We start from the raw sequence: 24,970 nt of genomic DNA on the forward strand, positions 1-24,970 counted from the left end.
TTAAACGAGAGCTCAGAGCGAGCGGCTCTCAGATCAGGGGGGAGGGCATTCCAGAGCTTCGGGGCTGTCACTTCGAAGGCTCTGTCGCCTTTTGTTTTTAGCCTGGTCCTGGGCACGGCCAGGAGCTTTTGGTCGGATGACCTCAGAGACCGGCTGGCTGCATAGGGGTGGATGAGGTCAGAGATATAGGCGGGGGCTTGGCCATGGAGGGATCTGAATGCAAATACAAGGATTTTGAAATGGATCCTGTGCTGTACCGGGAGCCAGTGCAGTGAGGCTAGGATGGGGGTGATATGGCATGACTTTTTTGACCTGGTGAGGAGTCTGGCAGCAGCATTTTGGATCAACTGGAGTTTAACCACGGATGATTTATTGAGATATGAATAAAGGGAGTTACAGTAGTCTAGTCTAGATGAAATGAATGCATGGATGGATATTTCCAGTTCGGCATGTGAAACAATGGTCCGGAGTTTGGCAATATTTCTAAGGTGGAAGAAACAGGTGCGGGTCACGGATTTTATGTGCTTGTCTAGGTGCATGGACTGGTCAAATATGACACCCAGGTTCCTCAGGTGAGGGCGCACGTTGTCCTTAAGGGACCTTAAGTGTGAGGCTATTTTTTTGGAGATGTTTTCGGCAGCTACAATCAGCACTTCCGTTTTTGTCGCATTTAATTGTAGGAAGTTGCTGCCCATCCAGTTTTGAATGGCGGACAGACACTCCAATAGGGTGCTCAGTTCCTCAATTTTATCGGGCTTAAACGAAAAATAGAGCTGGATATCGTCAGCAAAGCAGTGATAAGAAACACCCTTAAACTGACTGATGAGGAAGCCTAGGGGGAGCAAGTAAAGAGCGAAGAGGAACGGCGCAAGCACGGATCCCTGGGGAACGCCGCACGAGAGGGGGACGGAGTCAGATTTGAAAGGGCCGACAGCCACGGAGAAACACCTCTCCTTAAGGTAGGAGGCAAACCATTTTAGGGCACTGCCCGAGATGCCGACCCACTCCTTTAGTCTGCCGAGCAGGATTCCGTGGTCCACCGTGTCAAACAAAATTAAACATGGTTTCCCTGGCTCAGCCACCTGCAAACAAAATGGCCGAAGGATGACCGCCCGGCTCACAACAGTGACAACCTAGAGAACATCTTGTGATGCGATCACACAGCTGCATCTTATCATCACCACTTCAAATGAATGAATGAATGTGGGCCAGGGGCGTAAAGTGAGGTGGGGCAATGTGTGTGTGTGTGTGTGGGGGGGGGGGGGGGGGGGAGCTTGCATGGATCACGCCTATTTTTGTACTCGACCTTCATTGAGATGTCAACTACACACCTGTAAGGTTTCATGACTGCATCTTGCATGGTTTTGATGCTATTGTGCTCACAAAAGCGGTCCACAGACAGACAGCCTATAAACACCTGGCAAAGTACTCAAAAACAGGTTCTGTGGTAGTTCCCACTAGATTTTGTCTTGATGACACACACACACACACACACAGTAAAAACAATGCCAGTCCTGCTGTCCTGGCTAGTAACCATGCCATGCTGCATTGCAACCATTGAGACTCACCAAACTGTAAAAACATGGTTGCTGTGCTGCATTGAAACCAATGGGAATCAGAAGGCAGAGCTGTACAGACACACAGACTGACTTCCTCCACTGCAGAAAGGCTGGCACACACTCAGAAGGATGGACACTTCCTTTGCCTCAAACACTTTTTCTCTTTATTCAGTTTTTTTTTTGGTTTACAAAGAACAAAAATCAAAACAGAGAAAATATACAATCAGCTGCATAATAATCTCCATGTCCACAGAAAGCATTTTTTGAGCTGCCAGCGCCTTTCTGTAATTCAGCTTCTATGGTCAAGAGTCAAGACACGCTAGGAGCACTCCTCTTCTCAGCACCATGCCTGGTGCAGCACTCCTAGTAGGGGGGGGATCAACTTTTGCAGAAGAGCGATGTTCATCAGTCACTTTTTTCAATCAACCAATCAAAATCGGGGAAGAGGCGGGCCTAAAGAGATCAACAAACATGGTGGAGGAGAGATATCTCTGCTTTTTGGGGGGTTCCGGGTGAGAATGATCAATATTATCTTGTTGGGTTGATGTCAGCTTGCTCTTTACCTTGTGCTAATGTTAGCTAACTGTCAGAGTCAGCTCCGCACGCTTTGGAAGTGCTCTGGACATTCATATTTTTGATATCCAGTGTTCCGCCATGGGGAAGGTTGGGGGACTTCCTGTGGACACAGCCCCTAACACTTTTCTTTAAAAGCTCTTTTCTGAGCAGTGAAGTAGGAAAGTTTGAGGTCTGAGCTCTTAAAGGGGTTTCTTGGACCCTGAGCTCATCAAGATCAGACCAGGCAAACTTTTACTTCAGGCAAAAGTAAAAAAAAAAAAATAGACAGTTGAAGCTACACACTGTTTACAAGATAGAAGTGATAAGTAACAAAATTAATAATAACAAAATAAAGCAATTATACAAATGAGAGTTGTAGATGTGTTTAGCATTTTGCTTTTCCTGCCCAAGTCTGCTGACTGAAGCTACACATCTCAACACTAAGCTCACACATCTAACTCAAATACATCCGAAACACTCTATATATAAGCTCACACATCTAACTCAATACATCTGAAACACTCTATATATAAACTCACACATCTAACTCAATACATATGAAACACTATATATAAGCTCACACATCTAACTCAATACATCTGAAACACTCTATATATAAGCTCACACATCTAACTCAATACATCTGAAACACTCTATATATAAGCTCACACATCTAACTCAATACATCTGAAACACTCTATATATAAGCTCACACATCTAACTCAATACATCTGAAGCACATAATGATGATTTACACAAAGAGACATGCTCTCCATCCTCAGATCTTCAGGCTGGTCTAAAAATCCAAGTTTCTCTGAAGGTCAAAGCCTGTTCTGTTTTCAGTGTCTTTACCAACCAGTGGAAGGCCCTACAGCTCTGAGCTGTCAACATGTTCCTGCTGACCTGTGGAAACCTCTGGTCTCCAAAACAACTTCTGAATTAAGACTTGACCAGTAACTAATTTGTTTAAAAAAGGTTTCATAAACTCAATGGTTGTAGATATAGGAACAATTATATAGGAACAATATTTAAATTTTACAGCCAAGCCAGAATTACTCCATTGTGAGTTTGTGACGTTTTACATGGGAAAAAATAATTAACTCCGTTATGGGTTCAAATCAGGGCCAATAGGTTTGAGATGCAAAAAGAAAAACCAAAACCATGACAGACAAAACAGTTGATCAGAGTTGAGTTGATCAGTTCTAAACCTGTAAAACATTAAGTTCAGTAAAAAATAATATTGACAAATAGGCTACATAAATAAAATAAAAAATTAAACAAAAATAATTTGTATTTTTTTTTTTTTTTTTTTTTAATACTTGCTTTAAAGGAATGATCCGACGGCAATTCCCGTGGACATTGTGTTAAAGGATTTTGTCAATCATGCAAACTTTTTTTTTTTAAATAGCTTTCTCAAGTTCCGTTTTCTCTCGGGTATTGACTCTATTTCTTGAAGTGGAGAGGGGGTCTCTTGGTGGCAGTTCAGGCTTGTCGCTGCTGCCTGTACTGTGCTTCTAGTTCAGAACAGTTTGCACGATGGCCGCACATCATGAACCACAAGCAAGTTAATATGTTTTAAGTTGAGATTGCTGAAAAATGTATGCAGATTGCTTTGTATAAACAGTCATACATTTGTACACCAACGTAGATCGTCCTTGCTTGTTGGTCGAGAGCAGATCTACAACTGCTAGTTAGATCTGAGACATGTACCTGGCTATTAAAGAGTGATGCTGATAGATAGACAACAGCAACATGTCCTGACTTCCTTTTCAATGATTCTGTTTTTCCTGCTGTGACTTTTAAGGGAACAACTCTGCCACTGCCTTCAATAAGATGGTGGCCAGGTGGCTGTGTGAGAGCTGAGGCATCCATCTGGAAGTGAGATGAGCTCCTTGGAGATCCTACTCTGTTCCAGGGCCTCCTGCCTCTTACTCAGCCTGCCTTCATCACTGGAACCACCCAGGTCATCATAATCCAGCTCAATGTTCTCCTCTCTTCCTTCAGCTCTGGAACCACCCAGGTCATCATAATCCAGCTCAATGTGCTCATTACATACATTACATTACATCATTTGGCAGACACTTTTATCCAAAGCGACTTAAAATAACACATTTTTGTCAGCAATAGAAAAATCAACTATGCAACAACAGTCTATGACAGCTACAACTTCTGAAGGAATAGTGGTAAAGTTCTTTTTTTCTTTTTCTTTTTTTTTGAGAGAGAGAGAGAGAAAGATGTTACTTCAAGAAGGGCCCAGATGGTGATTTGGCTGGCCTGACCGAAGGTGGAAGCTCATTCCACCATTGAGGTGCCAGGGACGAGAAGAGTCGCGAAGGGGATGAGCGACTTTTGAGCCCCCGTAGCGGAGGAGGGGCGAGGCGTCCTGCACTGGTGGAGGAGCGGTGAGAGGTTTGGAGCCTGACCATAGATTGTAGGTACAGAGGAGCTGTCTGGTGTACTGCCCTGTAGGCCAGAACCAGTGTTTTGAATTTACTGCGTGCCGAGATGGGAAGCCAGTGAAGGTCCCGGAAGAGGGGAGTGACATGAGAGAATTTGGTTTGGTTGAATACCAGACGGGCTGCAGTGTTCTGAATGAGCTGAAGCGGTCAGATGTCAGGGGCAGGAAGGCCGGCCAGAGGCACGTTGCAGTAGTCCTTCAACACTGGGACCACCCAGGTCATCATAATCCAGCTCAATGTTCTCCTCTCTTCCTTCAGCACTGGAACCACCCAGGTCATCATAATCCAGCTCAATGTCCTCCTCTCTTCCTGCAGCACTGGGACTACCCAGGTCATCATAATCCAGCTCAATGTCCTCTCTTCTTTCAGCACTTGGACCACCCAGGTCATCATAATCCAGCTCAATGTTCTCCTCTCTTCCTTCAGCACTGGGACCACCCACATCATCATAATCCAGCTCAATGTTCTCCTCTCTTCCTTCAGCACTGGGACCACCAAGGTCATCATAATACAGCTCAATGTTCTCCTCTCTTCCTTCAGCACTGGGACCATCCACGTCATCATAATCCAGCTCAATGTCCTCCTCTCTTCCTTCAGCACTGGGACCACCCACGTCATCATAATCCAGCTCAATGTTCTCCTCTCTTCCTTCAGCACTGGAACCACCCAGGTCATCATAATCCAGCTCAATGTCCTCCTCTCTTCCTGCAGCACTGGGACTACCCAGGTCATCATAATCCAGCTCAATGTCCTCTCTTCTTTCAGCACTTGGACCACCCAGGTCATCATAATCCAGCTCAATGTTCTCCTCTCTTCCTTCAGCACTGGGACCACCCACGTCATCATAATCCAGCTCAATGTTCTCCTCTCTTCTTTCAGCACTGGGACCACCCACGTCATCATAATCCAGCTCAATGTCCTCCTCTCTTCTTTCAGCACTGGGACCACCCACGTCATCATAACCCATCTCAATGTCCTCCTCACTCCGTTCATCACTGGAATCATCAAGGTTATAATAACCTGTCTCGATGTTCTCCTCTCTTCCTTCAGCATCTGAACCACCAAGGTTATAATAAACCAGCTCAATGTTGTCTCTTCCTGGATTGTGCCTCCTTTTGGCCTGGAGAGACATGACAGCAGCTGTTACTGGATCACACCTCTCTTCTAACTAAAAATGTACAGTCTAACTTTTTCATTTAACCAATCCTCTACTGAGTAAAGATGTTCAGTACCTTGCAGTAGAAACAGAGGGCAGTGACGAGCAACAGCAGAGTCAGCAGCGGGACAACATGTCTGACGATGAGATCTGCTGGAGAGGCTGAAACAGATTCAGAATCATCACATCAGATCAGCTCCCTTTAAACATAAAGCTCATGTTGCCCGTAGTGATGCACAAATGTATCGGTTAAATGTCAGAAATGGACGATTTTGGCATTGTTGACTACAATTGTCTCATCGGCTGATAAGATTAAATACACCGATGGCAGTGGTCGATAGTCATTAACACGTTCACTGCCAATGACGTATTACTCCGTCAAAAAAAATCCAACGGTTCACTGCCAATGACGTATTACTACGCCAAAAAAAAAAATCGATTTTTTTTTTTTGACGGTGGGACGTTGATCTAACCCTTTTACGTCTCCTATACCAGAATTGGAGGTATTGAATGTGTATAATCTATTTTACCGACCCACTGAGTGGCGACATGTCTCTCCACAGTAGAAAGAGGCGAGCCAAAACTAGAGGGAAAAGCGCGAGGAAGCCGTTCTTACTGTAAAATGGATGGCGAAAACGCTTTCACTTTCGCGCTGACGCACAGCGGTGGCAACGGTGGGGGGTTCCAAGAATAGACTGGATGCACACTTTGAAACACGCACCATAAATAAGCCCAGAATCGCAAGAGCTTCATCAGAGCTCTCAACCGGACCGCCAAGAAACGAGCGAAACCCATCCAGCTTACTGATGCCAAAAATGAATGGTTAAAGTGACTGTTCTATCGAATTTCACAAAAAGCCGTTTATCTCTGAATAATTTTTCAGACGCTGAAACCATGCTGTATTCAACTGCTAATGCTTACATAACTACTAACTCTACAAACTAACTCTTTTAGACAGAGAAAGCACACATTCTATTAGTTCTTTTGAGATATTGTGTGTTCACAAAATCTTAGCAGAAAAGAATCCTCGGGTCTGGAAAGATAAGCCAGAATCCTCAAAAAAACCCTCTGGCAGAACCTTCCTACAGTAAAAAAAAAACGGCTGGCAGTGAATGTGTTAAGATACTGTATATTGCATCACCATCACTAATGTGTCCCAAAGATGTTCAAGTTTGAATGGAAGAACAGCCTACCAGCATGAGTTAAGAAATGTGATTGGTTTATCTTAAATAAAAAAGGGGCATTTTTGATTATGTGAAAGAATGTTACGATAAATCTATTATGTTAATTTGCGTTCTAATTTACGTATATATTTAGTTTAATTTTAGAAAGGGCATTTTTGGTTATGTTAAAGTTGTTACAATATAAACTGATGCTTGCAGTATATCTGTATTCCCTGCAAATTAATATGAAGGGCAGAATGATTTTTGAAGGGCACAAATGGATCAATACGAATATCGGTATCGGCCCATCATTTCCATATAGGTGCATCGCTAGTTGCCTTAAAACCCTTAAAATCACTAAATGAAGGTCACTTTCTCTTTTTGATTCAGTTCTTAGAGAATATGGTAATCTGAGCCACTCTACAGATTATACTGATGTTGATGGACAAAAGCCACAAATCTGTCATAAATCAGGTTTCAGGAGTGAAGTAAAGCCTGCTGATTCTCTCATTAACTCTGGCATTTGTGCGTCCTGGTGGCTCACCTGGTAGCACACGTACCACGAAGGCTCGGCCGACCCGGGTCCGACCCCCCCCCCCCCACCTTTCATGTCTGCCTACTGTCCTATCTAAAATAAAATAAAGGCGAAATGCCCCAAAAATTATAAATATATTAAAACAAACTCAACATCGCATCTAGACCGCATAAAACGAGGTCCAGTTCAAAGACCATTACCATTGGACCCGGGGGAATGGCAGCCATCTTGGATTTGAGGCCAAATCCGCCTTCCCTCCACATCTGAAAATAAACTTCATGGTATTCCCTAACTATGTGTGAAATTTCACGTTTCTTTCAAAAAGTGCACAATTCCTCTATTTCTGGGAGCTTATCCGCTCTACTATGTGTATGTTACAGCCATTGGGGGGTGAGTGAGTGAGCGAGTGAGTGAGTGAGTGAGTGAGTGAGTGAGAATAGTCGTAGGACGTACATTACGTCATGGGAACATTTTAGGTTACAGTAATGTGAGTATATGTACTGCTGCATCATGTAAACAGGAATATTTGTGGAATATTGTCTTTTCGGAATAAGGGCAAAAACTGGAATATTCTCGTTGCAACACAGTCTCACAGAAAATTGTAAAATAGCAACGTTTTGGACCAACGTTGCTATGTTACAATTTCGGCTCGAAAATTGTAAAATGGTAACGTTCTGAGATCTTAGGGTTAGGGTTAGGGTAGGGGGAGGGGTTAGAAACAGAAAATCTCGGTAAACCCTCCATCAGGTTACCTGAGACAGTGAGCGAGAGGGGCTGGCTCTCAGAGGAGAAGTTATGAGAGAAAACATAGATGTGATAAACACATCTGTAGATCCCTTGGTGGGCGTGGCCTGCAGCAGGAAACAGGAAGTGGGCAGTGAGATTGCCAGGTGGCTGGGTGTGGTTGAGGGCAGAGTGATTGACAGCTGGCTGGGTGTGGTTGTCTGCTGTGTTGAGGGCAGAGTGATTGGCAGCTGGCTGGGTGTGGTTGTCTGCTGTGTTGAGGGCAGAGTGATTGACAGCTGGTTGGGTGTGGTTGTCTGCTGTGTGGGAGGCAGAGTGATTGACAGCTGGCAGGATGTAGTCGTGTGCTGTGTTGCTGGAGGTGAGGTGGAAGAAGCCTCCTGGGTACTGTGGCTGGATGGAGCAGCTGATGGTGAAGCTGGAGGAGCCCCTGAACACCTGAAACCCCTGCTGCTGGGCCTCAGAGACCCCATCCATGGAGGAAGAGAGGGAGATGTTTGGCTGAACTAGCAGAACTGTGGAGAGGGAGATGATTGGCTGGACCAGCAGATCTGTAAACAGAGAAGGAGATGATTGGCTGAACTAGTAGAGCTGTAAACAGAGAGGGAGGTGATTGGCTGAACCAGCAGATCTTTAAACAGAGAGGAACATGATTGGCTGAACTAGCAGATCTGTAAACAGAGAGGGGAGATGATTGGCTGAACCAAAGTGATGAATGTTGATGGTTGAAAGGTGACAGGGTTTGTCTGTTAGCAGCCACCGTACAAGACAGAGAGATGCTCCATTCATAAGACAGAGAACTGCTACATTGTAACACAGAGGAGTCAGAGAGCAGCCTGACACTGTGGAAGCAGCTGAGGATGTGATGTGACTGTTCAGTATTACCTGAGCAGATCAGCTCCAGGCTGGAAGAGCTATTATATGATTTGGACTTTCCTGCACACTCCCTCAGTGCAGACTCAGACCCATCACAGAGACAATGAATCACCCAGTCCTCACGAGACGTTGAGTAAGGAAGATACTCTATCCATTGTGTGGAAACAGCAGAGCCACATGCCAGCTGTCTGCACACGACAGCTGCTGACTTCAGGTTCCAGTTAGAGCTCTGGTTATGCACCGTTGCCCAGTGTCCAGTAGATATTTCAATCTGCAGCTCACCAGCACACCGACTGGCTCCTCCCACCAACCTGACATCATCAGGCTCTGAACAGAGACAAGAGAGTCATTAGTAAAAGAAGTACCTGTATATTCACTTTGATTAGAACAGAAATGAAGCCATATCCAAGCTGCAGCTCCTCACCTGAGCAGGTGAGTCCAACAGCTTTGCCAGGTGAGCAGGTGTTTCTAGCTGAGCCTGAGCTTCCACAGTCCAGGAGAACAGACTCATTGCCTTCACACTGGAACCCTTTGGTCCACATTGGAGCCTCCACTTCTCCATAGAGCGCCCCCTGGCGGACTGAGGGAGCCCCACAGCTAAGCTCCCTACAGACCACCTCTGCATCCTGCTGGTCAAAGTCAGCTTCACACACCGAGGACCACGACTGGTTAGACTTCACCTCCAGTCTGCCTGAGCACAGACTAGTCCCATTCACCAGCCTCACAGACTCTGGAGAGAGAGAGAGGGGGGGACACAGAGAGTTTTGAATTGAGATGCTAAGTTACGTCAAGTTTCCTTCTGCAAAAACAAACAAAATCACTGCCATTGCTTTCATTGCAATGTTATAATGGTGATTTTAGAGCCTTCTAGATGGGCTCAAGCCCCCTAAATGTCATCACAGTCTCACTAAAGTAGTGAAATAACCGCAGCACAGTCCATGTTTGATGAGCTCACTTTTTAATTTAGAACAGAGATTCTCTTTTTTTTTTGCTTTTTTTCTTTACCTTTATTTAAACAGGGGGAGTCTCACTCAGAGCAATGCTCTCTTTTTCAGGAGCACCCTGTTCACATTCACACCTGGAAGCTGACCAGTACAACCACAGTCTGATCTGCTGACCACTGAGCAGCTCCACTGGAGCAGTTGGGGTCAAGTGCCTTGCTCAAGGGCACGTCAGTGGTAGTAATGAGGGAGGGACAAGCGCTGCCTTTTTACTTTCCCCACCCAGATTTATCCTGCCGGTCCCGGGGATGGAACCAACGACCTTCCGGTCACAAGCTTGCTTCTCTAACCATTGGGCCATTAGGGTGTGGGTTAGGGTAGGGTTAGGGTGTGGGTTAGGGTAGGGTTAGGGTTAGGGTGTGGGTTAGGGTAGGGTTAGGGTGTGGGTTAGGGTAGGGTTAGGGTGTGGGTTAGGGTAGGGTTAGATTGTGGGTTAGGGTTAGGGTAGGGTTAGGGTGTGGGTTAGGGTAGGGTTAAACAACAGACTTGCTGGCTCAAACCAGCAAGAGAAGAGCACGGGCTCTTAATTTCGTTCTCCTCGCTCCTATTTTGGATCAGAATTGTTCTCAGTGTGTCTTGGGTACAGGACCCATGTTGGTTTATAGCAGATTTAATTTTCGGCCTCATTTAAACCACTGGGCACTATAGTATTTAATGTTCTGATCCAGTGTCTTTCTACAGAGATTCTCTGTCTTGTAGACCAGCCTGTGTTCGATTCCAGGCCTGAGATCATTAGATTGTCACTGCTATGCTCTCTAAAGTGTACATACAATTCTGCTTGTTTATCTGATCATTTAATCAAATATAAATGTTGCTTCAGATGACTAAGTAAAGTGTTTTTAATTTGGCCCACATATAGTTTATTCAGGGCCGTAGCCAGGGTTCCGAAATAGGGGAGGTCCAGCAAGGGGAGGCGGAAAAAAAAATTGAGTTTTCCCCCCCCCCTTTTTAAGCCATATTTAGAGTAATATATCATTTTAAATCAACATTAGGATTATACTGTTGTGATGTCATTATTCAGTATATTCTCTTTCATGTCACCACCTGCTCAGCTCTCCTGTCAACATAATTGTAACTAACAAACACAAACTGTTTTAGCCAAATTCATATCAAAATGACACCTACAAACACAGGTACACAACCCAAGCCGTACACAACACACAAAGTTACTTAGACAGACTAGACACTTACTTTCTGTCAGTGTGTGTCACTCACTGTCTGTCGTTCACTCGCTCACTGTCTCGCAGCTCGCTCACCTTCAATTATCTCGCCAGGCAGACAGACAGTCATCACTCACCACCATGCTGCTGCTCTCTCAGAATCAAGTTACCGCGGACGCGGCGTCAGATGACTTCCTGCCTGACCTGCAATTCGTTTCAAAATAAAAGCGACCCCGTGTTTTTCATGCTTTTCCTGTTTTCCATGCAGATTGTTTTATTTTTTTACAATCTTCATTCTCAGGACACTCTACAATTTTCTGTTCCCAAAGTCCGAACTGAATTGGGGAAGAAAGCTTTTAGGTTCTCTGCACCCACCGCATGGAACAGTCTGCAGTCTGATCTTAAACTTAATAGCTTAGTAACCTTAAATGGTTTTAAGGCTATGGTAAAATCTCTTGAGAACAGGCTGTCTGTATGCAAATGTTTTATTTGATCATTTTAATGTTTTTCAATTGTATGTGTTTATGTGTTTGTTTGTTGTAACTTTGTGTTGCTGCTGTTTCTTGGCCAGGTCTCTCTTGTAAAAGAGATCTTTGATCTCAATGGGACAAACCTGGTTAAATAAAGGCTAATAAAAAAAATAAAAAAATAAAAAATCTCTGAAATATTAAAAAAAATCTCTGAAATATTAGGGGAGGTCCGGACCTCCCCGTCCTCATAGCTAGCTATGGCCCTGAGTTTATTGCACACTTTACATTCCATCACATACACAATGTTTGTCCATCCCAGCTGGAAGGATCTCCAGACTGGGCCACCCAAACCCGTGTGTTTATTTGTGATGAATTTTTAGTTTTTAAAGTGTGAATTTAAAGTTTGTAGTTTGTCACTTTTTAAGGAGGCATGTACCAAGAGGTCTTTTACATGTTTATTCCTCCTGAAAGCAGCAATTACCTGCCTGAAAGTTCATCAATGGTTCAACAGCGTCCTGAAGCACTTTAAAGTTTTTCTTTCATGTTGAATTAAGTTAACTGAGATGGAGGAAAAGTTGGACACCAGAGGCACACGTTCTTTCTCTAATGAAAAAAGAGCACTCCCGCACACTGACTCCCACTTCAAGGCTTTTAATATTAATGCTGCAACGTTTCGGTCACAAGACCTTCATCTGGCATATGGTATGACAGAACACTGGAACCTATTTATAGGAACCAGGACAAGAACAATTATCCAATGGGAGCAAGGCAATCATGTCAAGACCCATGGAGTAAATCAGTGCAAATAACTGCAGGTGTGACACAATTACAAATACAGTATTAAAGGGATAGTCTACAACAGACCCTGGAATAAATAGAAAAAAGTAGGCTATATGAAAACAATAATAATTATTATATAAATCAAATCATGACATTTAGAAGGAGTTCATCATTTAGGCCTTTTGGCGATAGGGTTTGTAAATGAAAAATCCAAAAAGCTTCTCTTCTTTTCAGTAGAAGGTCATGATCCCCACCCCTAGGTGGCGAGGCAACCCTTTCAATGCCACAGAAGCGTAGGGAAGAAATATCATGCTTCATATCATTAAAATGGACAGCTACGGGGTAGTCCCTGTCGTTACGCCGAATAGTACTCTTGTGTTCACTAATGCGTTGTTTTAATTTACGTGTGGTCTTGCCGACATAAGCAAGACCACACGGACAACGGATCATGTACACCACATGAGTAGAGGCGCAAGTGATAAGGCTGTTTATCATATATCTTTTATACACGTTCTTTCTCTGACTCAGCTCCCGTGGGCACCTGCACCTCCACCAGAGAGCCCCCCTGTATTTCTGCTTTAATGGAGTGAAGGAACGTTTCTGAATAGCATCTCAGCCTTTCAAAAGCACCTTAGTTGCTCTCTCAACATCTTCCCATTTTGTACATATCCTGTTAAACCTTATCAGTTGGGACTTCAACCTCAACTTGATTGATATCCCGAAGGAAATTTGGTTTGCAGCAGGCATGTGGACATATAGTACAAAAATGTCAACATCAGCAGACATCAGGTGACACAGAGACACACCCCAGGAGTGATCGAGTTCAAGTAAAAAATGAGGGCATTGCCTCTAAATAAAAAATATATATACTGTATATATAAATATAAAGCAGCAACAGTAAATAGTAAATAGTGCAACATACATTTTACATCAGTCAATGTGATAAGAATACTTTGCACTGCAAAATAAATATGTAAAATAAATAGTAAAAATAGTAGAGATAAAAACATAAGAGTGCATAGACCCAGGGGGAAATAGGGAATCCATAATCCTAGCCTAGCAGATTGAGCCTGTCGATAGCAACAGGGATGAAGGAGGCTCCTTGTTTTTGGCATTCTAAAACGGCAGCCAGAGGGCAGGAGGTCAAACTCCTGGTAAAGTGGATGGTACAGTCAGGAGGACAGTCTAGAATACGTTTGTCCTTATTCCTTACCCACTGAAAGTGAATGTCTTGAAGCTGGGCTTGCTGCACGCCAATCACCTTACTGGCTACTTTGACAAGCTTGCCAGCCTATTTCTACTGGACAGTGTGAGGCAGCCAAACCAGGCCACACAACAGTAGGTGAGAACAGATTCAATGAAGCATTGATCAAACATCATCATTAGAACATTACAGATTTTAAATGTGTTCAGTTTTCTTCAAAAGAACAGGTGCTGCTGGACCTTTTTGCAGACAGCATCAGTGTTTGATTCAAATCTGTTGTCTATAATGGTTCCCAAGTATTTGTACTCCGGGACGATCTCAACTTCCATATCCTGAATGGTGGTATGAGAAATAGCAGGTTGAGATTTACGGAAATCAATGATCATATCTTTAGTCTTCGAAACATTGATTGACAAGAAGGTGTCATTACACCAAGATATGAAATGGTCCACTATAGGACCATGCTCAGTCTCATTGTCATTTAAAAGACTTACAATGACTGAGTCATCGGCAAACTTCAGGATATGCCTCTTCTCATACATACTCATATACATACAGAAGTGAGTGTATAAGATAAAGAACAGTGAGGAGAGGACACAGACCTGGGGGGAACCAGTAGAAGAGAATAGCTTGGAGGATAACACACCCCTGACCCTCACACATTGTGACCTGTCCGTCAGGAAGTCCACAATCCAGCCAATAAGATTTGGGTTCAGATTAAAATGAGAAATACGTTTCTCTGCAAGGAGATCAGGCTGGATGGTGTTGAATGCAGGCATGTGTTTTTGGGGCCTCCAGATGTTGAACTAGAAGATTTAATAAAGTTAGGGTAGCATCCTCCACACCCCTACCTGCTTGGTAGGCAAACCTGAGAGGATCTAATTGACCTTCGACCTGCTTCAGTATCTCCTGCTTTACCAGCTTCTCAAAGACTTTCATCACCAGAGAGGTGAGAGCTATAGGTCTAAAATCATTTAGGACTTTGGGGAGCTGGAGAGACTGAGTGAAAATAACCTGAAAAATGTCACTCAGTTGTGAGGCACAAGACTTTAGCACTCGGCCACTAATATTGTCTGGTCCCGGGCTCTTATTAACCTTGGTTTGTTTAAGAAGCTTAGTGATGTCAGAGGGATCAAAGTCAAACACAGAGGTGTCCCTGACAAGTTCGCAGATGTCATTGGTTTTTTCATTAAAAACATCAAAGTTGAATCTCAAATAAAAATTATTCAATTCATCTGCGAGCTGACAATCAGAGGAAAAAACATCTAGAGAGACAGAATTGTTGCCTTTTTGAAGGCCTGTCATTGATTTCATGCCATTCCAAACAGACTTAAGGTCCTTGGCATTGAATTTGGATTCAATTTTTTCCTTATAGGCACTTTTCACCTTTGTAATCTCAGCACGAACAACTTTTCTAATTTCAGCATAGGCAGTTTTTATCTCCACTTCTAAAGGCAGCCTTTTTCTCCCGCAGTAGCTTTTCAGATCCTTGGTAATCCATGGCTTGTTGGATAGGATACAACCACTTTATTTGGAATGACACTCTCAGCACAAAAGGAGATATAGCTGCACACTACATCTGCTAGTTCATCAATGTTGCTGGATGATTCCTGAAAAACGGACCAGTCAGTACACAGAGATGGGCGAAAATACATCAAAAAGTATTTTGATACAAATTACAAATACTTGCTCAAAAAATGTATCACAATACAAATACAAAATACTAGTCTGAAAAATGTATTTGAAATACAAATACGTATTATGTATTTTGAAAATACATGAAAATACATTTTATAAAAACTGATAAAGAACTGCAACAATTAGTCAATTCATCGATTCATTGCCAAATATTACATTAATTTCCTATTTTGATTATCTATTAATCATTTTGAGCCATTTCTTTAAGGAAAAATGTCCTAATTCTCTGATTCCAGCTTCTCAAATGTGAAATTTTCCGGTTTCTTTAGATGGTAAATCATCTCTTTAGTCCTCTGTGGCAGTATTCTCCTTTGTGTACCCTCTAACACAGTGGTCCCCAGCCACCGGGTCGTGGACCGGTACCGGGCCGCAACGTATTTGGTACCGGGCCTCGAGCCGGTCCAATTTTCTTTTCTTTTTTATAAACATAGGCTATAATATTATAGGCTGTGTGTGGTAGTTGAAACATAGTTTCAATTTGAGGTTTATTTATGTTTGTAGTTAAAACAAAAACATAAATACTGTATAGGCTACATACAGTACAACACAAAAGCTTGTTATTTACCCTTTGCCACCACCTGGTGAGTAAATATATATGTAACTAAAACCATTAAAATTGACAACCGGTCCGCAACTTTTTTTCCCATGTAGGCTATCTACCGGTCCTTGGCACAAAAAAGGTTGGGAACCCCTGCTCTAACACACTACAGTTCTTCCATTTCGGTTGTTTTTCAGCACAACTTATTTCTCCTTCACTTCAGCTGTTCATTGCTTTCTGTGAGGGCTCTTGAGTTACAGGTAGCATTTCTACATGTTACAGTAACCTCACGTTTTGGAGCTTTGACCATGTTTAGCCATAGATATGAGATCTGTTATGAATGTTATGTTATGATAGTAGGTCCCCTATAAACAACTTCACATCCACCATGTCAGTAAATTGTCACATATAGCCTAGTCTTTATTTAACACGCTGCACACATAGAAATACAGCAACATTATTTATTCCACCACAAAAGGTGACTTTTCAGGAACATGTAACCATGGTGCCGCAGTATGGCATTCATGGTGAGGGGAACTTAATCCTGTGGCTAATGTATGGAAACAGGGAGGTTGTCAGCTTTGTCACAGTATATTTATTTATCCACTTTGTCGAGCTGAGTTGGGCATGGAGGTGTTTTTTTAATATTAGTTGTGTCTCTCTAATATGATGTTTGCATGCAGTAAACATTTTGATTTCCAGATAGGGCAGTGTTTGTCTTAGCATGATGCAATAGGCTTATCTAACCATCACATTTAGTACTTTATCTCTGGGGGAATTTCCACAAACACAAGGCTTCAGTACTAGTCAGACTTCCTGTCCTGTTTGAGTTAGACTTCCTGTCCATTTCAACAGAGGATAAATGGTCACAGACCAGTCGCTCAAACACCTTCATGACAGTTAAATCAACAGGCTTGTAATCATTCAGGCATCAGGCTTTAGCATTAGACTTCTACTCTATCAGCCTGGTGTAATGTGGCACTCTGTCGGGTTCCTCACAGCTTTAATCAGAGGGTCAGGGGGACTCATGGTTCTGCACCCCGCTAAAGCTCAGAACCAAACATCCTTTTGTTATTGTTGTTGTTTTGCTTTGTTTTGTTGAATTAGCGTTAGCTGTGTCTCTCTAATATGATACACTGGTACACACTTTCATTTGCAGATAGGGCAGTGTTTGCCTTAGCATGCAATATCTAATCATCACATTTAGTACTTTATCTCTGGGGGAATTTCCACCAACACGAGGCTTCAGTACTAGTTTCCCACGCTACTCTGCCTCTGATTTGTGGTTGAGATTGTTCTGAGGGTAAACCAATCAGAGGCGGAGTAGAAGTGACATTTCACATTGCGTTATTTTTTAATTCCAGAGTTTAAACCTGTGTCAATGTTTAAAATGTGTCCATTTGAGAATACAATGAAATAAAAATGTATTTTATGTATTTAAAATACACAAAATACAAGGTCTGAAAGTATTTTGAGACAAATTACATCTTATTTTTCTCGGTCCAGCCAAATACAAATGACAAAATACACAAATGTATTTCAAATAGGTATTTGAAATACATGTATTTAAAACACTGCCCATCTCTGTCAGTACAGTCAAAGCAGCCCTGTAGTGGCAGAGTGCTCTCCTCACTCCACAGCAGCACTTCACGTGTCTGCACTTTCTCCCTGCGCAGCACAGTCTTCTATGTGGGGATCAGCACTTTCTCCCTGCGCAGCACAGTCTTCTATGTGGGGAGCAGCACTTTCTCCCTGCGCAGCACAGTCTTCTATGTGGGGATCAGCACTTTCTCCCTGCGCAGCAGAGTCTTCTATGTGGGGAGCAGATGCACTTTCTCCCTGCGCAGCACAGTCTTCTATGTGGGGAGCAGCACTTTCTCCCTGCGCAGCACAGTCTTCTATGTGGGGAGCAGCACTTTCTCCCTGCGCAGCACAGTCTTCTATGAGGGGATCAGCACTTTCTCCCTGTGCAGCACAGTCTTCTATGTGGGGATCAGCACTTTCTCCCTGCGCAGCACAGTCTTCTATGTGGGGAGCAGCACTTTCTCCCTGCGCAGCACAGTCTTCTATGTGGGGAGCAGCACTTTCTCCCTGCGCAGCACAGTCTTCTATGTGGGGATCAGCACTTTCTCCCTGCGCAGCACAGTCTTCTATGTGGGGATCAGCACTTTCTCCCTGCGCAGCACAGTCTTCTATGTGGGGAGCAGCACTTTCTCCCTGCGCAGCACAGTCTTCTATGTGGGGAGCAGCACTTTCTCCCTGCGCAGCACAGTCTTCTATGAGGGGATCAGCACTTTCTCCCTGCGCAGCAGAGTCTTCTATGTGGGGATCAGCACTTTCTCCCTGCGCAGCACAGTCTTCTATGTGGGGAGCAGCACTTCCTCCCTGCGCAGCACAGTCTTCTATGTGGGGATCAGATGCACTACATTGTGCTCAGAGGAAGCAAGAGGGGGCCGGCAACAGCACTATATGCTCCTTTCATTGAGCCGTAGCACAGGTCCAATGTCTTGTTACCACCAGTGGGACATTTGATGTACTGTTTAAAGCCACTTAGCCACTTTTTGAAGTTTGCATGGTTAAAATCCCCGAAAAAGAGAAAAAGAAAAGAAGCTTGGTGCATCAGGTGACTTCGTTTGGAGTTTCTGCGACACTGAATATATGACATCAGCAGCAGCTTTGGGATGAATGTACACCACTGACAGGAATATTTGAGGAAATTCCCTGGGTAAATAGAATGGTCTAACTGAGACAGACAGCAGCTCAATGTCCACATTTGTCTCCCGGACATTGAGCTGCTGTCTGTTGAGCAGCTCAATGTCCGGGAGACAAATCTGTCTCAGTTAGACCATTCTATTGACCCAGGGCATTTCCTGGGACTTTATGATCCCGCTGTAGGTATGTTTAGGAGGATAGCTCCCCCTGTAGGTATGTTTAGGAGGATAGCTCCCCCTGTAGGTCTGTTTAGGAGGATAGCTCCCCCTGTAGATCTGTTTAGGAGGATAGCTCCCCCTGTAGATCTGTTTAGGAGGATAGCTCCCCCTATAGGTATGTTTAGGAGGATAGTTCCCCCTGTAGGTATGTTTAGGAGGATAGCTCCCCCTGTAGGTATGTTTAGGAGGATAGCTCCCCCTGTAGGTATGTTTAGGAGGATAGCTTCCCCTATAGGTATGTTTAGGAGGATAGTTCCCCCTGTAGGTATGTTTAGGAGGATAGCTCCCCCTGTAGGTATGTTTAGGAGGATAGCTCCCCCTGTAGGTATGTTTAGGAGGATACTGTAGCTCCCCCTGTAGGTATGTTTAGGAGGATAGCTCCGACTGTAGATATGTTTAGGAGGATAGCTCCCCCTGTAGGTATGTTTAGGAGGATAGCTCCCCCTGTAGGTATGTTTAGGAGGATAGCTCCCTCTGTAGGTATGTTTAGGAGGATAGCTCCCCCTGTAGGTATGTTTAGGAGGATAGCTCCCCCTGTAGGTATGTTTAGGAGGATAGCTCCCCTTGTAGGTATAGACTTAGACTTATTTTTATTTGTCCCGGAAGGGAAATTCTTTTTCACTGTCCTGTACATTACCATGACATCAACAGAGACAATAACAATGTGGCAAGACAGACAACACATCAGCGGGGCCTGCTGTTCAGAGCAGCTATGGCTGCCGGGATCAGGCTTTTCCCGAGGCGAGCTATGTTCGCTATGGCGAGGTATGTTTAGGAGGATAGCTCCCCCTGTAGGTATGTTTAGGAGGATAGCTCCCCCTGTAGGTATGTTTAGGAGGATAGCTCCCCCTGTAGGTATGTTTAGGAGGATAGCTCCCCCTGTAGGTATGTTTAGGAGGATAGCTCCCCTTGTAGGTATGTTTAGGAGGATAGCTCCGCCTGTAGGTATGTTTAGGAGGATAGCTCCCCCTGTAGGTATGTTTAGGAGGATAGCTCCCCTTGTAGGTATGTTTAGGAGGATAGCTCCGCCTGTAGGTATGTTTAGGAGGATAGCTCCGCCTGTAGGTATGTTTAGGAGGATAGCTCCCCCTGTAGGTATGTTTAGGAGGATAGCTCCCCCTGTAGGTATGTTTAGGAGGATAGCTCCCCCTGTAGGTATGTTTAAGAGGATAGCTCCCCCTGTAGGTATGTTTAGGAGGATAGCTCCCCCTGTAGGTCTGTTTAGGAGGATAGCTCCCCTTGTAGGTCTGTTTAGGAGGATATAGCTCCCCCTGTAGGTATGTTTAGGAGGATAGCTCCCCCTGTAGGTATGTTTAGGAGGATAGCTCCCCCTGTAGGTATGTTTAGGAGGATAGCTCCCCCTGTAGGTATGTTTAGGAGGATAGCTCCCCTTGTAGGTATGTTTAGGAGGATAGCTCCGCCTGTAGGTATGTTTAGGAGGATAGCTCCCCCTGTAGGTATGTTTAGGAGGATAGCTCCCCTTGTAGGTATGTTTAGGAGGATAGCTCCCCCTGTAGGTATGTTTAGGAGGATAGCTCCCCCTGTAGGTATGTTTAGGAGGATAGCTCCCCCTGTAGGTATGTTTAGGAGGATAGCTCCCCCTGTAGGTCTGTTTAGGAGGATAGCTCCCCTTGTAGGTCTGTTTAGGAGGATATAGCTCCCCCTGTAGGTCTGTTTAGGAGGATAGCTCCCTCTGTAGGTATGTTTAGGAGGATAGCTCCCTCTGTAGGTATGTTTAGGAGGATAGCTCCCCCTGTAGGTATGTTTAGGAGGATAGCTCCCCCTGTAGGTAGGAGGATAGCTCCCGCTGTAGGTATGTTTAGGAGGATAGCTCCCCCTGTAGGTATGTTTAGGAGGATAGCTCCCCCTGTAGGTCTGTTTAGGAGGATAGCTCCCCCTGTAGGTATGTTTAGGAGGATAGCTCCCCCTGTAGATCTGTTTAGGAGGATAGCTTCCCCTATAGGTATGTTTAGGAGGATAGTTCCCCCTGTAGGTATGTTTAGGAGGATAGCTCCCCCTGTAGGTATGTTTAGGAGGATACTGTAGCTCCCCCTGTAGGTATGTTTAGGAGGATAGCTCCGACTGTAGATATGTTTAGGAGGATAGCTCCCCCTGTAGGTATGTTTAGGAGGATAGCTCCCCCTGTAGGTATGTTTAGGAGGATAGCTCCCCCTGTAGGTATGTTTAGGAGGATACCTCCCTCTGTAGGTATGTTTAGGAGGATAGCTCCCCCTGTAGGTATGTTTAGGAGGATAGCTCCCCCTGTAGGTATGTTTAGGAGGATAGCTCCCCTTGTAGGTATAGACTTAGACTTATTTTTATTTGTCCCGGAAGGGAAATTCTTTTTCACTGTCCTGTACATTACCATGACATCAACAGAGACAATAACAATGTGGCAAGACAGACAACACATCAGCGGGGCCTGCTGTTCAGAGCAGCTATGGCTGCCGGGATCAGGCTTTTCCCGAGGCGAGCTATGTTCGCTATGGCGAGGTATGTTTAGGAGGATAGCTCCCCCTGTAGGTATGTTTAGGAGGATAGCTCCCCCTGTAGGTATGTTTAGGAGGATAGCTCCCCCTGTAGGTATGTTTAGGAGGATAGCTCCCCTTGTAGGTATGTTTAGGAGGATAGCTCCGCCTGTAGGTATGTTTAGGAGGATAGCTCCCCCTGTAGGTATGTTTAGGAGGATAGCTCCCCCTGTAGGTATGTTTAGGAGGATAGCTCCGCCTGTAGGTATGTTTAGGAGGATAGCTCCCCCTGTAGGTATGTTTAGGAGGATAGCTCCCCCTGTAGGTATGTTTAGGAGGATAGCTCCCCTTGTAGGTATGTTTAGGAGGATAGCTCCGCCTGTAGGTATGTTTAGGAGGATAGCTCCGCCTGTAGGTATGTTTAGGAGGATAGCTCCCCCTGTAGGTATGTTTAGGAGGATAGCTCCCCCTGTAGGTATGTTTAGGAGGATAGCTCCCCCTGTAGGTATGTTTAGGAGGATAGCTCCCCCTGTAGGTCTGTTTAGGAGGATAGCTCCCCTTGTAGGTCTGTTTAGGAGGATATAGCTCCCCCTGTAGGTATGTTTAGGAGGATAGCTCCCCCTGTAGGTATGTTTAGGAGGATAGCTCCCCCTGTAGGTATGTTTAGGAGGATAGCTCCCCCTGTAGGTATGTTTAGGAGGATAGCTCCCCTTGTAGGTATGTTTAGGAGGATAGCTCCGCCTGTAGGTATGTTTAGGAGGATAGCTCCCCCTGTAGGTATGTTTAGGAGGATAGCTCCCCTTGTAGGTATGTTTAGGAGGATAGCTCCCCCTGTAGGTATGTTTAGGAGGATAGCTCCCCCTGTAGGTATGTTTAGGAGGATAGCTCCCCCTGTAGGTCTGTTTAGGAGGATAGCTCCCCTTGTAGGTCTGTTTAGGAGGATATAGCTCCCCCTGTAGGTCTGTTTAGGAGGATAGCTCCCTCTGTAGGTATGTTTAGGAGGATAGCTCCCTCTGTAGGTATGTTTAGGAGGATAGCTCCCCCTGTAGGTATGTTTAGGAGGATAGCTCCCCTTGTAGGTCTGTTTAGGAGGATATAGCTCCCCCTGTAGGTCTGTTTAGGAGGATAGCTCCCTCTGTAGGTATGTTTAGGAGGATAGCTCCCTCTGTAGGTATGTTTAGGAGGATAGCTCCCCCTGTAGGTATGTTTAGGAGGATAGCTCCCCCTGTAGGTAGGAGGATAGCTCCCCCTGTAGGTATGTTTAGGAGGATAGATCCCCCTGTAGGTCTGTTTAGGAGGATAGCTCATGGGTATCGGTAGGTTTAAAATACACTCTTGTGCCCAAGCTGCCCTCCCCCCTCGTCTCATAACAAACACTTCTGATCTAAGGATTCATTTTTTCCCGTTGGTAGATTATACTTCACTGAAATTGAATCACGATGTGCATTCAAGACGCTGATAAATAGAGACAGACAGACAGACAGACAGACAGACAGACAGACAGACAGAGACATACAGACAGACAGACAGACAGACAGACAGAGACATACAGACAGACAGACAGACAGACAGACAGACAGACAGACAGAGACAGACAGACAGACAGACAGACAGAGACATACAGACATACAGACAGACAGACAGACAGACAGACAGACAGACAGACAGACAGAGAGACAGACAGACAGACAAGAGGGAAAATCAAGTTGTAATATTGATCTAGATTCAGTACTCATTTGTTGAATGATAATTAAAGAATATTTTTCCTGCCTCCATTATCTCCCATGAAAAGTCTGAATCCTCTGACAAAGACTAACTGCTGCCTTGACTAATGTAAAACATGATGTTAACAGCTCCACTATATAGCAGTTAGGGGTAAGCTGCCTTGCTGAAGGGCACCACAGTAAAAGAGGGGGATTTGAACCAGTGAGCTCCCAGCAACAAGCCCACTTCTCTTCCCTTTAGGAGGCCATTGTCCTGGATAACTGTACAGTTCAGTTCAATGTAAAGTACTGAGTGTCTGTGACAGAGGAAGGAAGATACTGGAAACATTACTGTCATAGTTGATGTTATTGATGGTTTTACCTGAGCAGTTGATCTGCAGTCTGTCAGAGGAAGAGTAAGACCCTGTTGTTACACACTCCCTCAGTGCAGAGCCAGACTGAAGACAGGAAGAGTTGATCCTCCAAGTCCATCCAGATCTTACTGAGTCAAGCTTTCTTTCTGTAGAAACAGCAAAGCCACAGTCCAGCTGTCTGCACACTACAGCTGCTGACTTCAGGTTCCAGTCAGACCACCTGTCCTCCCCTGCTTTCCATTCTCCCTCGTGTTTCACCTCCAGTTCACCAGCACAGCTGCTGGCTCCTCCCACCAACCTGACAACATCTGAACAGAGACAAGAGAGTCACTATTAAAAGAAGTAAAGTCACTTTGAATAGAACAGAAATGAAGCTAAATCCAAGCTGCAGCTCCTCTCCTACCTGAGCAGGTGAGTCCAACAGCTTTGCCAGGTGAGCAGGTGTTTCTAGCTGAGCCTGAGCTTCCACAGTCCAGGAGAACAGACTCATTGCCTTCACACTGGAACTCTTTGGTCCACATTGGAGTCTCCCTGTCTCCATAGAGCGCCCCCTGGAGGACTGAAGGAGCCCCACAGCCAAGCTCCCTACAGACCACCTCTGCATCCTGCTGGTCAAAGTCAGCTTCGCACACTGAGGACCATGACTGGTTAGACTTCACCTCCAGTCTGCCTGAGCACAGACTAGTACCATTCACCAGCCTCACAGAGTCTGGAGAGAGAGAGAGAGAGAGAGAATGAGAGAGAGAATGAGAGAGAGAGAGAGAGAGAGAGAGAGAGACACACAGAAAGCTGTCAATCATCTGTCATGTGGTGCATCAGTCAGGTGGGTGCTACACATCAGTGGTGGATGAGTTGACTCCTCCTCTCCTGATATATGAAACACTTTGATATCTAGAAAGATGTTATATAAATCCAGTCATCATTATTATTATTATTCCTGTACTGACTATCTGCACCGTGCTGATCTCTGTACATAGACGTACTGTAGAATATACAAACAGAACAGACACAGAGACGTACTGTAGAATATACAAACAGAACAGACACAGAGACGTACTGTAGAATATACAAACAGAACAGACACAGAGACACACTGTAGAATATACAAACAGAACAGACACAGAGACGTACTGTAGAATAAACAGAACAGACCAGAGATGGGCACTTGAGACTTGGTGACTTGGACTCGAGTCGACTCGAGTCCCTGTTTTGATGACTTGTGACTTGACTTGACAAAAACATAAATGACTTGAGACTTACTTGGACTTGGAAGTTAAAGACTCGAGACTTGACTTGACTTGAGAGGTGATGACTTGGATGACTTGTTTGTGTTTGTTAGTTTAAAGTGTAAAGTAAAGTTTAAAGTAAACAATTAAATAATAACGTAACGTTGTCAAGTGTCTCTGTCTGTCCGCTAGCGTCATGCAGAGTGCATGGCGAGTGCAGCTGGAACGGCATTAGAAAACATTGGAGCGTGACTGACAGCCAGTCATCCAATCACGACAATGCAATAAGGAGGAGCATGACTGAGTCATCCAATGACAAATTGTCATTCAATCATGCTCCTCTTTATAGCATTGTCGTGATTGGATGACTG

Source organism: Poromitra crassiceps (assembly GCF_964638095.1).
Source record: "Poromitra crassiceps genome assembly, chromosome: 9".
NCBI lineage: Eukaryota > Metazoa > Chordata > Actinopteri > Beryciformes > Melamphaidae > Poromitra > Poromitra crassiceps.